Genomic DNA, 23908 nt, shown 5'->3' on the forward strand with positions numbered 1-23908 from the left:
TAACTTTTTTTTGAGATGTGACAAACTGGTTTAAAGAGAACCTGTCAGCAGGATTGTGCACAGTAACCTGCAGATACTGTCAGGTCAGCGCCATTATACTGATTACAATGATACCTTGGGTAATGAAATCTGTCTTCTGGTTGTTCTTCAATCTTTTTTTGCAGCTTTCAGTTAATGATATGCCCATTCTCCGGGGTGGGGCTATGGGCGGAGCTATGGGTGGGGCTGTGGGTGGTGTATGGGTGGGGCTTTATGTGGTGCTCTGCTCATATTGGCATATGTATGGGTTAATGACAGGTCAGTGATCCTTCAGTGACCTGCCCCCTATTTTACATACTGCATAGAATATTATGTGCAAGAAAAAAATTAACATTCATCACGGAGGCGCCGGCGCTGTAGGATGATACAATGGATAATATGCATTTATTTATTTATGATTTAGTCATATATTATTGTGGGGAAAAAATGTATCTTCATCAACATAGCACTGGCGGCACTTGCGCTGCAGCATGATCGCATGTATAATGTCCATTTATTTATTTTATTTGGTGTTATAAACTTATTCAGAAAAATGATTTCTCTCAAAATGGTGCCGACGGCGCCTGCACAGTAGCATCTATTGAATCACCGGTAGATGCTACTTTGCAGGCGGTGTCATTTTGCTAGAGGAAAAAATTGTCTCCACAAAGATGGTTTGGTCACTAAGCTTAAAATTAGCTTAGTCTGTAAGGGGTTAACAATCAATAATAAAATAAATTAAATATATTTACTTTCATAGCAATTGATGAACATCTTTGTGTTGACTGGCGTAGAAAGTGTTAATGTGCAGAATCATGTAGAAGTCAGGATGGCCGAGCGGTCTAAGGCGCTGCGTTCAGGTCGCAGTCTCCACTGGAGGCGTGGGTTCGAATCCCACTTCTGACATCAATCTTTTCTTGTTACTGATTAGTTGCGGGTCGGCTCCATTGGCGGTAATCTCAAACCAAACACTAAGGGTATGTGCACACGTTCTGGATTTTTCGCGTTTCTTCGGCGGTTTTCCGCATGAAAAACGCATTCATTAAGCATCCCATCATTTTGAATGCATTCCGCAATTCTTGTGCACATGCTGCGTATTTTTCTGTGATAAAAATGCATTGTGGAAAAATACGCAGCATGTTCATTAATTTTGCAGATTTATTGCGGATTTCCCGCTATTTAATGCATTGGGAAGCTGCGTAAAAAAACACAAAAAATCCGCACTAAAAACGTGCAAAAACCGCTACAAAACCGCGAGAAAAACACGTGCAGATTTTATGCAGAAAATCTCCGGTTTTGTTCAGGAAATTTCTGCATAAAATCCTGACGTGTGCACATGCCCTAAAAGTAGAATAACTCAATGGGTATCACTTTTGGGGATTTTCCAAAGTGTACGCCCCTCAAAGTCACTTCGAAACTGAATGGGTCTTTAAAAAATAGGATTATTTGTAAATATTCTTGAATAAGAATGAAAATTTGATGCAAACGTTTAACCCTTCTAACGTCTAAACAAAATAAAAGGAGATTTTAAAAAATGATGCAGAAATAGACAGAAGATAAGATAGAAAGATGGAAAAGTTATTTATTAACTATTTTGCGTCATGTGACTATCTGGTTTAAGGATAAAAGCAGTGAAAGTGTTAAAATTGCTAATTTCCCAAAATTTTCACAAAACTTTAGATATTTTCAGAAAAAAAAATGCTAAAAACTTATTGACCTTAATTTACCGCTAACATAAAGGACAATATGTCACAATAGACACTTGCAAAATGATTGGGATATGTTGAAACATTCCAGAGTTATTAACATATAAAGTGACTGGAAAAATTGGGCGTCATCATTAAGCTCAAAAGGGTTAAAGATCAATAATAAAAGTAAATTATGATACATTTCTATAAATCACGAGCAATGCTCTTCTTTCTGCTGTCTGGTTTGGAAACAGTTAATTCAAGCTCATCAGCAGAAGTCAGGATGGCCGAGCGGTCTAAGGCACTGCGTTCAGGTTGCAGTCTCCTCTGGAGGCGTGGGTTCGAATCTCTCTTCTGATATCAGTTCTTTTATGCCATGAGATTGTTCAGCTTCTCTCCTGTTACTGATTAGTACATGTTACATTACATAATAACACTGACATCTTCTATAGAATTTATATTGTAACTCAGCAATACCAGGAAACTTCAGCTCTTCTATCTAACACTCTTAACTAATTTCAGCCTACAATGGTTTCTTACAGACACCTAAGGAATTGAAAGCTAAATGAATATTTATGTGTGACAACTTTAACCCTATCTCTGTCATTTATATAGTACACCATAATGAGAATATCACAAAGCCTAACCCTTTCTATACTGCGATCCGACCCCATACCTTGTGTGGACAATCACGACCTGTCTGATCACATTCCTTATTTTAGAGTGCAGTTATGTGTGCGCTAACACCTGTAGCTAATGGCCGGGAATATAGATATACAGCGTTTCACTACATAAACACCATAAACCAATCCCTGCGTGGTATTGAAAGAATAAAGACATATCAGTTAAAAAAAAATCAATTTGCAATGAAATATTGCAGTTGTCACAGTGGCCACCAGAGATCAGTATGGTCAGACTGAGGTGAATCTGGATGGTCCACAGCTGGAGCTGACTCTTTGAGCCACACTACAGCAATATGCAAATAACAAAGGTTGAACTTGATGGACCTACAGATGCGCCTTTTCTGGGGTGGCTGGGGGCAGATGTTTTTAGCCAGGGGGGGCAACAACCATGGTCCCTCTCTAGGCTATTAATATCTGTCCTCAGTCACTGGCTTTCCCACTCTGGCGGAGAAAATTACTCGGGAGCCCACGCCAGTTTTTTCGGTGAATTAATCCTTTAATTTAACACCTACAGCTTCAAAATTTTACACACACACTGCTAACATTATTAGTGAGGGATATATAAAAATATAACGGATATGGAATGGTTTACTGTATGTAAACCATGTCTCATCTCCTGTTGGGTTCTGTAATGATTTTACAGAACCTGACACTTAAATTATCGGCTATTCTGCTATCTAACTCTCTATGAAATATAAAGAGATATATATATATATATATATATATATATATATATATATATATATATATATGTGTGTGTCTCACTGACATATATATATACCTATTCTATGTATACACATTTATTCTACCTATTCTATTCTATTCTGTCAGTGTGATTTTACTGTACACCGCACTGAATTGCTGTCTTTTCTATAGAACACCAGTGCGTATTTCTCACAAGTCACACTGCTGGTCCGTGTGTAATCCGTATTTTTCTCGCACCCATAGACCTGCAATGGGGGATTTGGGGCATAATACGGTGACAAACGCAGCATGCTGCAATTTCACTCGCATGTAGAAGACGGCTGAGAAAACAATGGAGCTGCCCCATAGATTAACATTGGTCCAAGTGCTATGCGATGTTTTATGGCATAGCACTCCTCCGTATTATGGTCTAGTGTGACTCCAGCCTTAGACGTTATCCCCGGTATAGTGCAGCATCGACTGTATAATACCGGAGGCTCCTGCACATGTACTGTGTCCACACCATAACTAGGATGTAGAATTATGGGTTACAATAATGGGGTTCTTCAGTGAGAACAAATCATCAACTATTCACCTCTTATTGATTGATGGTTGTCCGCTCCATTCATCATCTATGGGGCTACCAGAAAAGCCAAGTGCAGCGCTCGGCAGCCACAGTAGGAATTTTTTGAGCAGCGGTCGGACATGATGCTGCAGTCTAAATTTTTTCTAACTTGCAAAGTGCAGTAAGTTGGTTGTACACACACTAGCTGCGGAGGGAGGTAGGGATGACGTAGGACATAGTCACTATCATTATGCCCACTGGGTGACTCCTTGTTTCCCGCGGGGCCAGTTGAGCCTGGAGATCAGCACCACAAACATTTTAAAGACTTGTAAATGAATATCAACATTTTATACCTTGTGATTATTTAGTGTCTTTTTGGTCTCTTGGGTTGTGGGTTTGAGCCCAATCTGGGGTAGAAGATATAAGCTTTTTCTTTGATCATTTCTTTATAGTCTCCATTATGTTAATGCTAATATTTGTACTAAGAGTAACTTTATTTCACTTTGCCAAAGATTGTAATTTATATACTTTAAATTTCAGTATTGCTGATCATATTATTGACTCTTCTACAAGGGGTTAATATCTTGGTAGAAAAAAAATGACTCCAAAGGTGGACAACCCCATTCAGACAGCAAATTATGTATAGTTTACAAACCTATGCAGGAACCTCTCCAGGGAAACCCCAGTTTGAAAGGACACATGACAGGTAAGTCCAAAAAAATGGAAACAATTTGCATGTCAAGAAACAGGAGCATGACTACCTGCAGCAATGAATAGTGGGAAAGGCATCTGTTTAATGGCAACAAGGAAGTCTGTCACCCCTAGTGTGAAGGGGTTAAATCATTTTACAGCCAGGAGCTGTGCTAATGCACTCGCTCCTGCCTGCAAAACCCCGGGTACTGAATGGAAAGCAGGGTGATCTGTAGTTACCTTGAGTTGCGGTGATGCGCCCTCTGCTGGATGTCCTCATATGAACTCGAGCGTGGGAACTTTTCCAAGGCTCCAGTTCATGAGGACATCCAGCAGAGGGCGCATCACCGCAACTCAAGGTAAGTACAGGGCAATCCCCTGCTTTCCATTTAGTACCCGGGGTTTTACAGGCACGAGCGAGTGCATTAGCACAGCTCCTGGCTGTAAAATGATTTAACCCCTTCAGATGGATTTACTTTGTGGGACATAACGACGGAAGGTATGGAATATTGTTGTTTTTTTATCTTTACTTTGTTATAGAACGAGGGTCTTCAGGTGGATTACCAGTCTAATAAAATATTACAACACCCTGTGTCTTTATTTCATTAAAGGACTTTGTAATAATGTGTGTGTGTTTTCTTAACCATTTCGTACTATTGGATAAATAATGGATAGGTGTCATAATTGACGCCTCTCCATTATTAATCTGGCTTAATGTCACCTTACAATAGCAAGGTGACATTAACCCTTCATTACCCCATATCCCACTGCTACACGGGAATGGGAAGAGAGTGGCCAAGTGCCAGAATAGGCGCATCTTCCAGATGAGCCTTTTCTGGGGTGGCTGGGGGCAGATGTTTGTAGCCAGGGGAGGCCAATAACCATGGACTCTCTCTAGGCTGTTAATATCTGCCCTCAGTCACTGGCTTTACCACTCTGGCGGAGAAAATTGCACGGGAGCCCACGCCAGTTTTTTCCGCGATTTAACCCTTTATTTTACAAGCTACAGCGCCCAAATTTTGCACATACACACTACTAACATTAGTAGTGTGGAATATGCAAAAAAAAAAGGGGATATGAGATGGTTTACTGTATGTAAACCATGTCTCATGTCCTGTCGGGTTTGAGAAGGAGAAATGAAAAGCCGGCAATTGAATTACCGGCTTTTCTATATAGAACACCGCTGCATATTTCTCGCAAGTCACACTGCTGGTCCTTGTGTAATCCATATTTTTCTCGCCCCCATAGACTTTCATTGGCGATTTTTTTGCGCAATACGGTGACAAACGCAGCATGCTGCGATTTTCTACGGCCGTACAAGACCGTATAATACGGATCAGTAAAATACGTCTGATAGGAGCTGGGCCATAGGGAATCATTGGGCCGTGTGTTATGCGTATTTTACGGATGTATTTACTGCGCTCATACGTCTGTAAAACTCGCCAGTGTGACGCCGGCCTAAAGTTCGGGGTCCGTAACGAATGCCTACTATTTTTCAGAAAGTCCGTGTTAGGGTGCGTGTCCACGGTCCGTAATCACAGTGCTTTGGACGAAGCGGAAAACCCTCTCTGCCAAAGCGCTGCCCCTTCTGTACGAGCAGAGGTTCTGGATGTGTTCATTGTATACATCCGGAATCTCCGCACCCCATACATAGGATCCTGTGATTTACCTTGCGGTGACGGAGCGTCGCAGCAATGTAAACAGACGCGCCGCATGTCCGTAAACGCAGGGACACCGGATGCGTGTTCGCACGCATAGTGGAGATGGGATTTCATAAAATCCCCTCCACTGCTGTAACATCTGAGCGCTGTGGGTTGAACGCTGCGGCTGTATGCAGCGTCCAATCTGCAGCTAATCCGGATGTAATCCTGAACATGTCATGTTTCGGTATCCAAAACACGATGTTATGCAGAAACACCAGCAGTAAGATTACTGCTCCCATCAGCCACTAATAACAGTGAGAGCAGGCACAGCTAATGGGAGTATTTATCACCTGGTGCCTGCACTATAAATAAATGAATTAAAAAAAAATAACTTTGCATCTTTCTATCTATGATAACCAGCATGGCAACACTGACAGCTGCAGGCTGCAACCCTCAGCTGTCAACTGTATCATGGCTGGTTATCAAAAATAAATAAATAATTCCTCCACGTTTTTGACAACTAGCCATGGTAAAGCTAAAGTAAATGCTCAGCGTAGAGTGCAGGATAAACGTGATCTAGAATGTTATGTAAAATGTTCCCAATAAAAGCTTCAAATCAATCTACAAGAAAAGCAAGTCCCCACTAAAATCTGTAATTTGTCAATGGAATACTAGAGGTCTTCCATGTTACTGGTAGGACAAAGGCTCTGGAAAAGCTAAATGGCTCCTCCCCCCCCAAAGAAATTTAGCTAATTGTGCGCTCCCAACTTCAAATGCCCCTCCCTCACAGTGTGCCTAAGCCACACTTAGCATCCACATGTCTGACATTTCTATAGCAATGAGAGCCCGCCTAATTTACGGGTGCATGTCTCCAGAAGCATAAGATGGGCACTACAACATTGTGAGCACTACAATGTATTGTGTACTACAACATCCTAGGCACTACAATTGCAGTTTGCAATTTTCACTTAGTAACATCCACTGCTGCTTGCTAAGATGATCACTGCACAACTAAATTAATTCATTGGGGGTGTAGTTTGTAAAATGGGGTTTCTTATGGGGGGTTCTGCTTTTCTGGCACTTCAGGGTCTCCAGCAAAATCTGAAATCCAATATGGCGCTTCTTCCCTTCTGAGCTTTGTGCTGTGCCTCAAAAGTAGTTTTTGACCATATGTGGGACATCAGTGTACTCAGGAAAAATTGCAAAACAAATTGTGTGGTCTATAATCTCCTGCTATCATTGTGAAAATGAAACCATTTTTGGCTAAAACAACATTTTTGTGGGAAAAAAATAATTTTTTCCATTTTCACAGGTCAACATTGTAAAATTCTGTTAAGCACCTCTTTGTTCAAGGTGCTCACCACACATCAAGAATATGAATTCCTTCAGGGGTCTAGTTTCCAAAATGGGGTCACCTGTGGGGAAGATCAGGGGCTCTCCAAATGCGTCATGACACAACAGAACATTTCATCAAAGTATCCGCTCCAAAATGTCACTCCTTCCTTTCTAAGCCCTGTTGTGCACCCAAACAGTAGTTTTTCCCTACATATGGGGTATCTGCATACTCAGGAGAAATTGAATAACACATTTTGGGGTCCATTTTCTCCAGTTATCCTTGTGAAAATAAAAAAATGTGGCTAAAAGAACATTTTTGTGGGAAAAATGGGACTTTTTTATTTTCATGGCTCTATGCTATAAACTTCTATGAAGCACCTGGGGGTTCAAGGTACTCACCACACATCTAGATACAATACTTGAGGGATCTAGTTTCCAAAATGGAGTCACTTGTAGGGTGTTTAAACTATTTAGGCTCATCGGGGGCTCTCCAAATGCAACATGGCATTTGCTAGTGATTCAAGACAATTTTGAACTCCTAAAGTCAAATGATACTCCTTCACTTCCGAGCCCTGTCGTGCGCCCAAACAGTAGTTTTACTGCACATATGGGGCATCAGTGTACTCAGTAAAAATTGCACAATATATTTTAGGATCCATTTTCTCCTGTTACCCTTGTGAAAATAAAACATTTAAAGGCTGAGTCACACATAACGATATCGTTAACGATATCGTTGCAACGTCACGCTTTTGGTGACGTTAGCAACAATCCCGCTAACGATCTCGTTATGTGTACCAACGATCAGGCCCCTGCTGGGAATGGGAATGATCAGGACCTTTTTTTGGTCGCTGATCACCCGCTGTCATCGCTGGATCGGCGTGTGTGACGCCGATCCAGTGATGTGTTCACTTGTAACCAGGGTAAATATCGGGTTACTAAGCGCGGCCCTGCGCTTAGTAACCCGATATTTACACTGGTTACTATTGTAAAAGTAAAAAAAACCAGTACATACTCACATTCTGATGTCTGTCACATCCCCCGGTGTCCACAGGGTTAAAACTGCTTTCGGCAAGAACGCTGCTAATATGCATGCGCTGCTGCCGAGAACTTCCCTGCACTGAATGTGTCAGCGCCGGCCGTAAAGCAGAGCACAGCGGTGACGTCACCGCTGTTACTGCCGGCGCTGACACATTCAGTGCAGGGAAGTTCTCGGCAGCAGCGCGTGCATATTAGCAGCGCTCCTGCCAAAAGCAGTTTTAACCCTGTGGACGCCGGCGGGGGAGGTGACAGACATCAGAATGTGAGTATGTAGTGTTTTTTTTTTTTACTTTTACAATGGTAACCAGGGTAAATATCGGGTTACTAAGCGCGGCCCTGCACTTTGTAACCCGATGTTTACCCTGGTTACCCGGGTGCTGCAGGGGGACTTCGGCATCGTTGAAGACAGTTTCAATGATGCCGAAGTCGTTCCCCTGATCGTTGGTCGCTGGAGAGAGCTGTCTGTGTGACAGCTCCCCAGCGACCACACAACGACTTACCAACGATCACGGCCAGGTATTATCGCTGGTCGTGATCGTTGGTAAGTCGTTTAGTGTAAAGGTACCTTTAGGCTAAAAGAACATTTTTGTGGGCTTTACGTTACAAACTTCTGTGAAGCACCTGGGGGTTCAATGTGCTCACTATACATCTAGATACATTTCTTCTTGAGGGGTCTACTTTCCAAAATGAAGTCACGTGTTGGGGATTTCCACTGTTTAAGCTTACCAGTGGCTCTCCAAATGCGACATGGTGTCCGTTCTCTATTCTAGCTAATTTTGCTTTGAAAAAGTCAAATGGTGCTCTCTCCCTTCCGAGCCCTGCCATGCGCCCAAACAGTAGTTTTCCCCCACATATGAAGTATCAGCATACTCAGGTGAAATTTCACAACAAATTTTTGGGTCCAATTTTACTTCCTGCTACCCTTGTGAAAATTAAAAAAAATGGGTCTAAAGTACATTTTTTGTGAAAAAAAACAAAATGTTTATTTTTTCCTTCCACATTGTTGGAAAAATTAGAAATCGCTGGTCAACTTTTAACCCTTCTATCTTCATAACAAAAAAACCAAGTACTTTTCAAAGCTTGTGCTGATTTAAATTAGTTATGTAGGAACTGTTATTTGTTAACTTTTTGTATGTCATAACTCTTTGGCTTAAGGGCATAACAATTGAAAGTTTGAAAATTTCAAAATGTTCAAAATTTGTGCCTAATTTCCAATTTTATCACAAATAAGTCATATTGAACAAATGTTATCACTATCATGAAGTACAATATGTCACAAAAAAACCTCAGAATCAGTAGGATCCATTGAAGCGTTCAAGAGCATTCACCTCAGGTCGGAATCACACATAAGCGAGATACGGCTGAGTCTCGCAGGTGAAAACCCAGCTCTGGCGCTGGCACTCCGGAGCAGAGCATGCAGCCGCACAGCAAAGCATGGAGCTGCACGCTCCACTCCATAGTGCCGGTGCCAAAGCTGGGTTTTCACCTGCGAGACTCGGCCGTATCTCGCGTATGTGTGATCCCGGCCTCATAAAGTGACACTGCTCAGAATTGTAAAATGTGCCCTGGATATGAAGGTCAAAAGTGGCTTGGAGGGTGAAAGCATTAAAGCTCACCAGGTCGAAAGTTTCCAGTTTTTGCCCCTTGTTTTATTCCTGCTGCTAAGCTCGTTATTTATCTACTTTTATTAAAGTCTGCCATACAGTTCCAGAGATCTGGGATCTTTATGTTTAGTTCTTAGTTTTATGTCTTTTACAAAAGGGCGTGGCTCACAGGGTTCTCTGTTGGCATGTCTTTAGGCTACTCTGCATTATTACCCTGCAAGTAATGCCCCCTTGTAAAAGATATAAAAATTATCACTAAATAAAAATGCCCATATCTCAGGACCTGTATGGTGAATTTAAAAAAAAGCAAAAAAGTGGTAAATTCAAGGGAACAGTGGAAATAAAATAAGTGCAAAAACTGGCCAGTTCTGACCTTGGGACAGGTCCTCTTGAAGGCGTTTCTCTGTACAGTAAAATTTAGTATTTTAGTCTTTTCTAAATACAATAAAAAGGTCGTGAAACAAATTGTGACTATTTATACCTTGACTTGTCCACTATTGTATCACTTTCGATATGCTACTATAACTTACTGTTGTTCCACTAAGAATATTAATCTTTAGAACTACTGATTATATAAAAAAATTTTCTTTTACTGAAACTTTTCTACACCTCAGTTCACACTGTTCAAGTTTAACGACAACCATCAGATGACATAGCTCAGTTGGGAGAGCATTAGACTGAAGATCTAAAGGTCCCTGGTTCGATCCCGGGTTTTGGCATAAGAATTGATATGCTGAAAACTATTTGATGTTTCCAGAGTCTATTTTGAAAGGAAAAATTCAGGACATTCAGGACATTAAGGCTATGTGTACACGTTTAGGAATTTTTGCGTGTTTTTTCGCGATAAAACTGCGAAAAAAACGCATACATTAAGCATCCTATTTTTAGAATGCATTCCGCATTGTTTGTGCACATGCTACATTTTTTTCCGTGGTGGAATCGCATTCCGGAAAAAAAAGCAGCATGTTCATTAACCCCTTTACCCCCAAGGGTGGTTTGCACGTTAATGACCGGGACAATTTTTACAATTCTAGACTACTGTCCCTTTATGAGGTTATAACTCTGGAATGCTTCAACGGATCCTGATGATTCTGACACTTTTTTCTCGTGACATATTGGGCTTCATGATAGTGGTAAAATGTATTTGATATTACCTGCGTTTACTTGTCAAAAAAATGGAAATTTGGCAAAAAGTTTGAAAATTTCGCAATTTTCAAACTTTGAATTTTTATGCCCTTAAATCACAGAGATATGTCACACAAAATACTTAACAAGTAACATTTACCACATGTCTACTTTACATCAGCACAATTTTCGAACCAAAATTTTTTTTGTTGGGGAGTTATAAGTGTTAAAATTTGACCAGCAATTTCTCATTTTTACAACACCATTTTTTTTAAGGGACCACATCTCATTTGAAGTCGCTTTGAGGGGTCTATATGATAGAAAATAACCAAGTGTGAAACCATTCTAAAAACTGCACTTCTTAAGGTACTCAAAACCACATTCAAGAAGTTTATTAACCCTTCAGGTGTTTCACAGGAATTTTTGGAATGTTTAAAAAAAATGGACATTTAACTTTTTGTCACAAAAAATTATTTCAGCTGTAATTTGTTTTATTTTACCAAGGGTAACAGGAGAAAATGGACCCCAAAAGTTGTACAATTTGTCCTGAGTATGCTGATACCCCATATGTGGGGGTAAACCACTGTTTGGGCACATGGCAGAGCTCGGAATGGAAGGAGTGCCATTTGACTTTTCAATGCAAAATTGACTGGAATTGAGATGGGACGCCATGTCGCGTTTGGAGAGCCCCTGATGTGCCTAAACATTGAAACCCCCCCACAGGTGGCACCATTTTGGAAAATAGACCCCCAAAAGAACTTATCTAGATATGTGGTGAGCACTTTGACCCACCAAGTGCTTCACAGAAGTTTATAATGTAGAGCCTTAAAAATAAAAAATCATATTTTTTCACAAAAATGATCTTTTTGCCCCCATTTTTTTATTTTTCCAAGGGTAACAGAAGAAACTGGACCGGAAAGGTTGTTGTGCAATTTGTCCTGAGTACTGTGATACCCCATATGTGGGGGTAAACTATTGTTTGGGCACATGGCAAAGCTCGGAAGGGAAGGAGCGACATTTGACTTTTCAATGCAAAATTGACTGGAATTGGGATGGGACACCATGTCGCGTTTGGAGAGCCCCTGATGTGCCTAAACATTGAAACCCCCCACAAGTGACAACATTTTGGAAAGTAGGCCTCCTAAGGAGCTTATCTAGATGTGTTGTGAAAACGTTGAACCTCCAAGGGTTTCACTACGGTTTATAACACAGAGCCGTGAAAATAAAAAATCCTTTTTTTTCCACAAAAATTATTTTTTAGCCCTCGGGTTTGTATTTTCCCAAGGGTAACAGGAGAAATTGGACCCCAAAAGTTGTTGTCAAATTTGTCCTGAGTATGCGGATACCCCATATGTGGGGGGAACCACCGTTTGGGCGCATGGCAGAGCTCGGAAGGGAAGGCGCGACATTTGGAATGCAGACTTAGATGGATTGTCTGCAGGCGTCACGTACAGTAACAGTAGAAACCTCCCACAAGTGACCCCATATTGGAAACTAGACCCCCCGAGGAACTTATCTAGATGTGTTGTGAGAACTTTGAAACCCCAAGTGTTACACTACAGTTTATAACGCAGCGTCGTGAAAATAAAAAATATTTTTTTCCCACAAAAATGTATTTTTCCCCAAAATTTTTATTTTCCCAAGGGTAACAAGAGAAATTGGACCCCAAAAGTTGTTGTCCAATTTGTACTGAGTACGCTGATACCCCATATATTGGGGGTAAACCCCTGTTTGGGTGCACGGGAGAGCTCGGAAGGGAAGGAGCACTGTTTTACTTTTTCAACGCAGAATTGGCTTGAATTGAGATCGGATGCCATGTCGCATTTGGAGCGCCCCAGATGTGCCTAAACAGTGGAAACCCCCAATTCTAACTTAAACCCTAACCCAAACACACCCCTAACCCTAATCCCAACCATAGCCCTAACCACACCCCAACCCTAATCCCAACCGTAAATGTACTCAAAACCCTAACCCCAACCCTTACTTTAGCACCAACCCTAACCCTAACTTTAGCCCCAACCCTAACCCTAACTTTAGCCCCAACCCTAACCCTAACTTTAGCCCCAACACTAACCCCAACCCTAACTTTAGCCCCAACCCTAACCCTAATGGGAAAATGGAAATACATTTTTTTAAAATTTATTATTTTTCTCTAACTAAGGGGGTGATGAAAGGGGGTTTGATTTACTTTTATAGCATTTTTTGGCTGATTTTTATGATAGGCAGCCGTTACACACTAAAAGACGCTTTTTATTGCAAAAAATAGTTTTTGCGTCTCCACATTTTGAGAGCTATAATTTTTCCAAATTTTAGTTCACAGAGACATATGAGGTCTTGTTTTTTGCTGGACGAGTTGTCGTTTTTATTGGTACCATTTTCGGGCACGTGAAATGTTCTGATCGCTTTTTATTCCGATTTTTGTGAGGCAGAATGAACAAAAACCAGCTATTCATGAATTTCTTTTGGGCGGACGCTTATACCATTCCACGTTTGGTAAAATTGATAAAGCAGTTTTATTCTTCGGGTCAGTATGATTTCATTGATACCTCATTTATATTTTTTTTTATGTCTTGGCGCTTTTATACGATAAAAACAATTTTATATAAAAAATAATTATTTTTGCATCGCGTTATTCTGAGGACTATAACTTTTTTATTTTTTTCGTTGATGACGCTGTATGTCATCTCATTTTTTGCGGGACAAAATGACGTTTTCAGCAGTACAATGGTTATTTATATCCGTGTTTTTGATCGCGTGATATTCTACTTTTTGTTTGGCAGTCTGATAATAAAGTGTCGTTTTTTGTCTCTTTTTTTTTTACGGTGTTCACTGAAGGGGTTAACTAGTGGGACAGTTTTTGTAGGTCAGGTCGTTATGGACACGGCGATACTAAATATGTGTACTTTTATTGTTTTTTTATTTAGATAAAGAAATGTATTTATTGGAACAATATTTTTTTTTCTTTATTTAGGATTTTTTTTTTTACACATGCAAATATTTTTTTACTTTTTTACTTTGCCCTGGGGGGAACATCACAGTAAAGTGACAGATCGATGATCTGACACTTTGCTGTGCACTGTGTCAGATCAGCGATCACACAGGCACAGCAGGGAGTCGAGGAGCGGGAAAGCTGTGCGGGACGCCGGAAGGTGAGAATATCATGATTTTATTTTTTTTTATTATATTTAACATTAGATCTAGAGTTGAGCGACTTTTACTTTTTTCGGATCGAGTCGGGTTTTGCGAAACCCGACTTTGGCAAAAGTCGGGTCGGGTGAAATCGGCCGATTATTGTGAAACGTCGTAGGCTGACTGAAACACGAAACCCAATGCAAGTCAATGGGGAATCAAAGTCGGCAGTGAGTGGAGGACAGGAAAACACCTACAGTGCCCATTTTAATGCCAAAAACATCAATTCCTTATTACTTAAGCTTGTCAATCTTAATTTACTTTATAATAATAGTTAGGCATTGAAAACTGGGGGTCATTTGGCTAAAGTTGTGGGGGGTAGGGCTGGCTCAAGATTTTCGTGGGCCCAGGAAACACGGAATACGTCATGGCGGTGCAGCAGGGAGAGGTAAGTATTTCAACTTTGCAAGTGCTGTGATCCTGAGCAAGCAGGGGGGCCCACTCATTGGCACTGGCACAGGGCCCCTCATAGTACGGCGGTGTGTTTGACGGCGGGTGGCGCCTTCCACTGGCAGAGACACTTTTGCATACTATGAGGGGCCTTGTGCCAGTGACGTCGCCAACGAGTATGCCCCCCACCTGATGAAGGAACCTGCACTTTCATCTGCACCTTCCTCTTTGTCCCCATGTAAGGTGGTATAGTATGCGGGAAGGGGAACCTGACTTTCAGCAGGGTCAGATTCTGGCTGTGTAGAGTGCAAGGGGAATGTAGTGGTCTGGGTCAATGTACCAGCAGACTCATCTAGCAGTGGCTGGGCAATGGGCAGGATGAGGAGGAAACACAGATATAGGCCCAGATAATAAAGTAGGCTAAATGCAGTTCAAAATTGGTAACAGGACTAAACAGGCGGCATTGCTTTTTTCAGTGGAGGAAAACTAATGAGTGGCAGACACAGTTAGTAGGCCCAAATAATAAAGTAGGCTAAATGCAGTTCAAATGTGGTACCAGGACTAAACAGGCGGCATTGCTTTGTTCAGTGGAGGAAAACTGTAATGAGTGGCAGACACAGTTAGCAGGCCCAAATAATAAAGTGGGCTAAATGTCTGCCAAAAAATTGTTCATAAATAAACAGGTGGCATAGCTAGGTACAGGAGTGGGCTCCTCTGCTGAGTAGCAGACAGTGGTAGTAGGTGCAAAGTATTAACTGGTCTAAATGGAGGCCAGGGCCCCTGTATAATTTAACTATCATCTATCATTTCAACAAATTTGTATTGGCAGTGCCATTGAAGGATTTAAAAACACAGACTACACAGTGGTGGAGCAGGGAGAGGTAAGTATTGCAAGTGGTAGAGCACTGTTCGAGCTGGGGTGGAACACTCTCTCGTGGGCAGCGGTACTGGCACAGGGCCCCTCATATTACGACGGTGTGTCTGACATTGGTTGTGCACCCCTACCATCAGAGACACTTCATTGTACTATGAGGGACCCTGTGCCAGTGCCGTCGTGCAAGTGTGGGCACACCCACCTGTCCAGGCAAACGGCACTCACACGGGTCCTGGCGCCAGGTGGTGACCACGGCCCTGTGGGGGGAGTCAGCCCATTTAGGGAGGTATAAAAATGGCCTATGGTGGACATTCAGCAGTTGCAAATGAAGGAATTGGAGAAGTCAGTAAGAGGAGGCCAAAAGCAAGACATTTTTCAGGCAAGCTACGTGTCAGCGGGGGAAGGTGGGGCAAAATAATTTGAAATCCATGATTGGTTCATTTTAATGAAGGTTAGATCATCAACATTTTGGGTAGCCAGACGTGTCCTTTTTTCAGTCAGTATTGAAACAGCAGCACTGAAGACACTTTCTGATAGCGCACTAGCAGCAGGGCAAGCGAGCTCCTGTAATGCATATTCTGCCAATTCAGGCCAGGTGTCTATTTTAGATACCCAGGAATCAAAGGGGAATGACCTGTGAGGGAGAACATCGATAAGGGAGGAAAAGTAGTTCGTAACCATACTGGACAAATGCTGTCTCCTGTCACTTTGAATCGATGCAGCAGTACCTGTCATGTCAGCGGTCATTGCGAAATCACGCCACAACCTGGTCATAAAACCCCTCTGTCCAATGCCACTTTGGATTTGTGCACCTCTAACACCTCTGCCATGTTGCCCCCTACGGCTCGTGTGAGAACCATCACCGTCGCTGTGTGCTGGGAATGCCTGAAACAAACGGTCTACAAGAGTTGCTTGTTTGGTAGCCAATATTTGCTCAAGGTTCTCATGTGGCATGATATTTTGTAATTTTCCTTTATATCGTGGATCCAAGAGGCAGGCCAACCAGTAATCGTCATCGGTCATCATTTTGATAATGCGGGGGTCCCTTTTTAGGATACGCAAGGCATACTCAGCCATGTGGGCCAATGTTCCAGGTGTCAATTCACTGCTTGTGCTGGGTTGAGGAGCACTTTCTTGCAAATCAACATCAATTGTGTCCCGCAAAAACCCTGTACCTGACCTTGCAACGACACCAGTTTCTATTGCCCCGAGAAGCATCCTCCTCCCATAAATATTCATCCCCATTATCCTCCTCCTCCTCCTCTTCGTCCGCCACCTCGTCCAAGAGAGTTCCCTGAGCAGACAATGGCTGACTGTCATCAAGGCTTCGCTCCTCCTCGGCTGCAGACAACTGCTCCTTAATGTGCGTCAAACTTTGCATCAACAGACGCATTAGTGGGATGCTCATGCTTATGATGGCTTCTTCTGCACTTACCAGCCATGTGCATTTCTCAAAACACTGAAGGACTTGGCAGAGGTCTTGTAGCTTCGACCACAGCACACCAGACAACTCCATGTCTGCCATCCAAGTGCCTGCCCGTGTATGTGTGTATGTGTATCCTCCCACAAATTAATTACAGCATGCCTCTGTTCGCACAGCCTCTGAACCATGTGCAGTGTGGAGTTCCACCTTGTTGCAACGTCGATTATTAGGCGGTGCTGGAGAAGATTCAGCGATCACTGATGGTTCAGCATACGGCTGGAGTGTACGGGCAACCGGCGCATGTGCGAGCAAAGTCTTCGCACCTTCAGGAGCAGGGCTGGTAACTCCAGATAATTTTTGAGGAAGCACTGCACCACCAGGTTCAAGGTGTGAGCCAGGCAAGGTATGTGTTTCAGTTCTGAAAGGGCTATGGCAGCCATAAAATTCCTTCCGTTATCACTGACTACCTTGCCTGCCTCTAGATGTACACTGCCCAGCCATGACTGAGTTTGTTGCTGCAGGTACTCGGCCAGTACTTCCGCGGTGTCTTTGTTGTCGCCCAAACACTTCATTTGTAGCACAGCCTGCTGACGCTTACCACTAGCTATTCGATAATGGGACACCTCGTGTGCAACACTGGCAGTTGCGGATGGAGTGGTCGTGTGACTGTGCTCTGTGGACGAGCTTTCGCTTCTGGAGGAGGAGGAGGAGGGGTTGCGAACGCCTACAGCCAACTGTTTCCTAGACCGTGGGCTAGGCAGAACTGTCCCACTATGGCTGTCCCCTGTGGACCCTGCATGCACCACATTAACCCAGTGCACCGTGATGGACACGTAATGTCCTGGCCATGCCTAGTGGTCCATGCATCTGTTGTGAGGTGCACCTTTCCACTGATTGATTGCCTCAGTGCATGAACAATGCGGTCTTTGACATGCTGGTGGAGGGCTGGGATGGCTTTTCTCGCAAAGAAGTGCCGACTGGGTAGGTCATAGCGTGGTGCTGCGTAGGCCATCAGGTCTTTGAAAGCTTCGCTTTCAACCAACCGGTAGGGCATCATCTCTAACTAGATTAGTATAGCAATGTGGGCGTTCAAACCCTGTGTATGCGGATGAGAGGATGAGTACTTTCTTTTCCTAACGAGAGTCTCTTGTAGGGTGAGCTGGACTGGAGAGCTGCATATGGTGGAACTAGCGGTGGTGGTGGTGGACATGGCGGATTGAGTGAGGGTTGGTGATGGTATTCTTGATGTTGGCCTACATACAGTGTTTCCTACCAATAACCTTGTGATTCCCTGACTGCTTTGGCCTTGCGACGATACCTCCACATTTGCTGCTGGTGGTGTCCTAACCAGTGGGCTTACAGTGAGGGAAGCAATGTAGCATTGCTGACTACCTTCATTCTGAGCAGGTGCACCAACGGTATGGGACGTTTGGTAGTTAGTCCAGGCTTGCAAGAGCATACTGGTTAAATGTCTAAGCATGCACGTTGTATTTAAATTTTGAAGATTCTTCCCTCTGCTAAAGGTCTTTGAGCATTTCTTACACATAACTTTTGACTGATCATTCGGATCTTGGTTAAAAAATTGCCACACTACACTCTTCCTACTATGGAATACCTTTTTTCAGGCATTGCACGCTGTGCTACTTTCACCGGATGGCCACGCTGTCCTAAAACTGTTTTTGTTTTTGACAAACGCTTTTGGCCTAAAACGGGCCAGCCAGATGACAGCTGTTGCAATGTAGATGGCTGCTGCGGATCATCCTCCACCAGTTCTGAGCTACTGGCAGCAGCACCCTCTTCCCCCAATGGCTGCCAATCTGGGTCAACAACTGGGTCATCTATCACCTCCTCTTTAATGTCATGTGCACCTTCCTCTGTGTCACCGTGTAAGGTGCTATAGCGTTCGGGACGGGGCACCATAGTCTCATCAGGGTCAGATTCTGGCTCAGTACACTGCGAGGGCAATGTAGTGATCTGAGTCAATGGAACAGCATAATAATCTAGCTGTGGCTGTGCATCAGTGCACTCCATGTCTGATTCATCTTGTAATGGTCAGTTAACAATTTCCCTTTCTAACCCAGGCACGGTATGTGTAAAGAGCTCCATGGAGTAACCTGTAGTGTCGCCTGACGCATCCTTCACTTTTGGTTTGGGTGAAGGACACAAGGAAACGTCTTGTTCCTGACCGGGAGCATCCACTGACGACTCGCTGCTTTTATATTTGGAACTTTCTGAAGAGGAGGCGAAAGAGTTAGAGGCTGAGTCAGCAAGGAAAGCCAAAACTTTTTCCTGCTGCTCCGGCTTTAAAAGCTTTTCCTTCTCCCAGATAAGGGAGCCTTTGAGGCCTTGTGTAGCCAGACGATGACGCTGGCTCAACACCTCCAGCCTTAGGCGCTATTGTGCTTTTGCCACTACCACCAGATGCACCACCAACACCACTACCATCAGTACCAGCTGGCAACCACCGCCCACGGGCTCTTCCACCAGACTTCCTCATTTTTTGGAAAATCTAACCAAAATAATAACCGTTATATGGTACGATAAAACAAGGTAGAAGGTGTAAATAAACTTGATGAGAATTCAAATCTCCCTTTTTTTGGGAGACTGAACCAAAACTCAGGCCCTCTGCACAAAACAACACAATGTAAGTGGCAGAAAGTGGCTGGCTGATATACGACAAACTAACAGGACTGAAGTATGTCCACATTGTGAGAATTTGTATCTCACATTTTTGGGGGGGAGACTGAACCAAAACTCAGGCGTAGTGTATGTAACAACGCAATCTAAGTGGCAGAAAGTGGCTGGCTGACATACGACAAACTAACAGGACAGAAGTATATCCACTTTGTGAGAATTTGAATCTCCCTTTTTTGGGGGGAGACTGAACCAAAACTCAGGCCCTGTGCATAAAACAACACAATGTAAGTGGCAGAAAGTGGCTGGCTGATATACGACAAACTAACAGGACTGAAGTATATCCACTTTGTGAGAATTTGAATCTCACCTTTTTTGGGGGGAGACTGAACCAAAACTCAGGCCCAGTGTATATAAGAACGCAATCTAAGTGGCAGAAAGTGGCTGGCTGACATATGACAAACTAACAAGACTGAAGTACAGTATATCCACTTTGTGAGAATTTGAATCTCCCTTTTTTTGGGGAGACTGAACCAAATCTCAGGCCCTGTCCATAAAACAACGCAATCTAAGTGGCAGAAAGTGGCTGGCTGACATACGACAAACTAACAGAACTGAAGTATATCCACATTGTGAGAATTTGAATCTCACTTTTTTTTGGAGACTGAACCAAAACTCAGGCCCAGTGTATAAAACAACACAATGTAAGTGACATAAAGTGGCTGGAAGATATATGAAAAAATACAAGGACTGTAGTACAATTTCAATCTCCCTACAATGATCTCAGGACAAGTATGGCAGCAATAAAAAGGACTGCTTCACACAAAAGTGTGGACAAATAAACAAGATAACTGTGCAGAAAGGAGCAACAGGATTTTTGCTTTTAAAAAAGCAGTTGGTTTGCACAGCAGCGTGCAAACAGCAATGCAGCTATCATGGAGCCTTATAAGGCAGCCTAATAAGCTACAGAGCTGATGCACAAAAATATAGCCTCCACTGTCCCTGCAAAAAAATGGTGGTGTTGGACAGTGGAAATCGCTACAGCACAAGCAGTTTGGGGGTTAATCTTCCCTCCCTAACTATATCCCTTCTTCTGATGAAGCTGCAGCAACCTCTCCCTATGCTAAGATCGGCAGAAGTAAGATGGCGGTCGGCGTACACGCCCCTTTATAGCCCCTGTGATGCCGCAGAAAGCAAGCCAATCACTGTCATGCCCTTCTCTAAGATGGTGGGGACCGAGACCTATGCCATCACGCTGCTCACGCTCTGTGTCCTCCTTCATTGGCTGAAAAATGGCGTTGAAAGCTTTATATGAAACGCGACTTTTGCGCGCAGATCGCCGACCTCATGGTCGATCCCACACTAGGATCGGGTCGGGTTTCATGAAACCCGACTTTGACGAGAGTCGGTGATTTTTGAATTTGTCCGATCCGTTTCGCTCAACCCTAATTAGATCATCTTTTTACTATTGATGCTGCATAGGCAGCATCAATAGTGAAAAGTTGGTCACACTTGTCAAACACTATGTTTGACAAGTGTGACTCACCTGTCAATCAGTAAGCTAATTACGCTTGCAAAATGCTAGTGTTTAGCGGGAATACGCATGCCAATTCCGCATGCGATATACCCGGGGAAGGAGTTGTGGAATTTCCGTGGAAATTTCCGCGGCAATTCTGCAACGGGTACACTCAGCCTTAAGATTCACCTCAAGGACCATCAGGAATTCTGCTAAAATGCCAACTTTGGTTATTGCTTTTTCTGCTCAGATTGTCTTTGGGAGAAATAATATGCAGCTAAAATATATGTGCATCAAGCATTAGATCAAATAGTATAACAATGAATGCTGTTTAATGTAAAATATATTTTCTTGCACAAAAACTACAAGAAAACTCAAAACCCTTATTAGGTAACTACAGTTGGTATGGAAAGTATTCAGACCCCTTTAAACTTTTCACTCTTTGTTTCATTTCCCGCCCCGCCCTTCACCATGCTGTGATTTTAACTACATCCAAACACAGTTGGTTCTAACCTCCTCTATAAATACAGGCTTTACCATTTTGTTAGCCATAGGTAAGTGTTCACACTAGGCAGACAGGTTAGTTACCCATTCGATCTGAGATTACCTTGACGTTTGGTGAATGGGCTCACAATATTTGGCCAAATTTTGTGCTAAAAATCTCATGTGTTTTTTCATAAATTTCACAAGCCATTATGCTGTTCACATTTCATGTATTGCACATTTCCTTGCTTTAGCACAATAAACTTGAGTGCAGCCATTATCTATTTGCTACGTAAGACTTTTTGGTTATGCACCAGTTCAGACTAGATGGCTGTTCAGTCAGTTTTTCTATATTTACTATGTATTGCTTTTTCTGACTTGAACGCCCCGCCCTTCACCATGCTGTGATTTTAACTACATCCAAACACAGTTGGTTCTAACCTCCTCTATAAATACAGGCTTTACCATTTTGTTAGCCATAGGTAAGTGTTCACACTAGGCAGACAGGTTAGTTACCCATTCGATCTGAGATTACCTTGACGTTTGGTGAATGGGCTCACAATATTTGGCCAAATTTTGTGCTAAAAATCTCATGTGTTTTTTCATAAATTTCACAAGCCATTATGCTGTTCACATTTCATGTATTGCACATTTCCTTGCTTTAGCACAATAAACTTGAGTGCAGCCATTATCTATTTGCTACGTAAGACTTTTTGGTTATGCACCAGTTCAGACTAGATGGCTGTTCAGTCAGTTTTTCTATATTTACTATGTATTGCTTTTTCTGACTTGAACGCCCCGCCCTTCACCATGCTGTGATTTTAACTACATCCAAACACAGTTGGTTCTAACCTCCTCTATAAATACAGGCTTTACCATTTTGTTAGCCATAGGTAAGTGTTCACACTAGGCAGACAGGTTAGTTACCCATTCGATCTGAGATTACCTTGACGTTTGGTGAATGGGCTCACAATATTTGGCCAAATTTTGTGCTAAAAATCTCATGTGTTTTTTCATAAATTTCACAAGCCATTATGCTGTTCACATTTCATGTATTGCACATTTCCTTGCTTTAGCACAATAAACTTGAGTGCAGCCATTATCTATTTGCTACGTAAGACTTTTTGGTTATGCACCAGTTCAGACTAGATGGCTGTTCAGTCAGTTTTTCTATATTTACTATGTATTGCTTTTTCTGACTTGAACGCCCCGCCCTTCACCATGCTGTGATTTTAACTACATCCAAACACAGTTGGTTCTAACCTCCTCTATAAATACAGGCTTTACCATTTTGTTAGCCATAGGTAAGTGTTCACACTAGGCAGACAGGTTAGTTACCCATTCGATCTGAGATTACCTTGACGTTTGGTGAATGGGCTCACAATATTTGGCCAAATTTTGTGCTAAAAATCTCATGTGTTTTTTCATAAATTTCACAAGCCATTATGCTGTTCACATTTCATGTATTGCACATTTCCTTGCTTTAGCACAATAAACTTGAGTGCAGCCATTATCTATTTGCTACGTAAGACTTTTTGGTTATGCACCAGTTCAGACTAGATGGCTGTTCAGTCAGTTTTTCTATATTTACTATGTATTGCTTTTTCTGACTTGAACGCCCCGCCCTTCACCATGCTGTGATTTTAACTACATCCAAACACAGTTGGTTCTAACCTCCTCTATAAATACAGGCTTTACCATTTTGTTAGCCATAGGTAAGTGTTCACACTAGGCAGACAGGTTAGTTACCCATTCGATCTGAGATTACCTTGACGTTTGGTGAATGGGCTCACAATATTTGGCCAAATTTTGTGCTAAAAATCTCATGTGTTTTTTCATAAATTTCACAAGCCATTATGCTGTTCACATTTCATGTATTGCACATTTCCTTGCTTTAGCACAATAAACTTGAGTGCAGCCATTATCTATTTGCTACGTAAGACTTTTTGGTTATGCACCAGTTCAGACTAGATGGCTGTTCAGTCAGTTTTTCTATATTTACTATGTATTGCTTTTTCTGACTTGAACGCCCCGCCCTTCACCATGCTGTGATTTTAACTACATCCAAACACAGTTGGTTCTAACCTCCTCTATAAATACAGGCTTTACCATTTTGTTAGCCATAGGTAAGTGTTCACACTAGGCAGACAGGTTAGTTACCCATTCGATCTGAGATTACCTTGACGTTTGGTGAATGGGCTCACAATATTTGGCCAAATTTTGTGCTAAAAATCTCATGTGTTTTTTCATAAATTTCACAAGCCATTATGCTGTTCACATTTCATGTATTGCACATTTCCTTGCTTTAGCACAATAAACTTGAGTG

The 23908-nt window shown here is 42.4% G+C and overlaps 1 non-coding gene across 1 annotated transcript; it reads left to right on the plus strand.

The window, feature by feature from the left end:
- Positions 1-841: 841 nt before the first annotated feature.
- TRNAL-CAG (transfer RNA leucine (anticodon CAG)) lies at positions 842-924 on the plus strand. The gene has a single exon. It is a non-coding gene; the product is annotated as a tRNA-Leu (tRNA).
- The last annotated feature ends 22984 nt before the right edge of the window (positions 925-23908 follow it).

The sequence above is a fragment of the Ranitomeya variabilis genome, chromosome 4, assembly GCF_051348905.1.
Source record: "Ranitomeya variabilis isolate aRanVar5 chromosome 4, aRanVar5.hap1, whole genome shotgun sequence".
Taxonomy (NCBI): Eukaryota; Metazoa; Chordata; class Amphibia; order Anura; family Dendrobatidae; genus Ranitomeya; species Ranitomeya variabilis.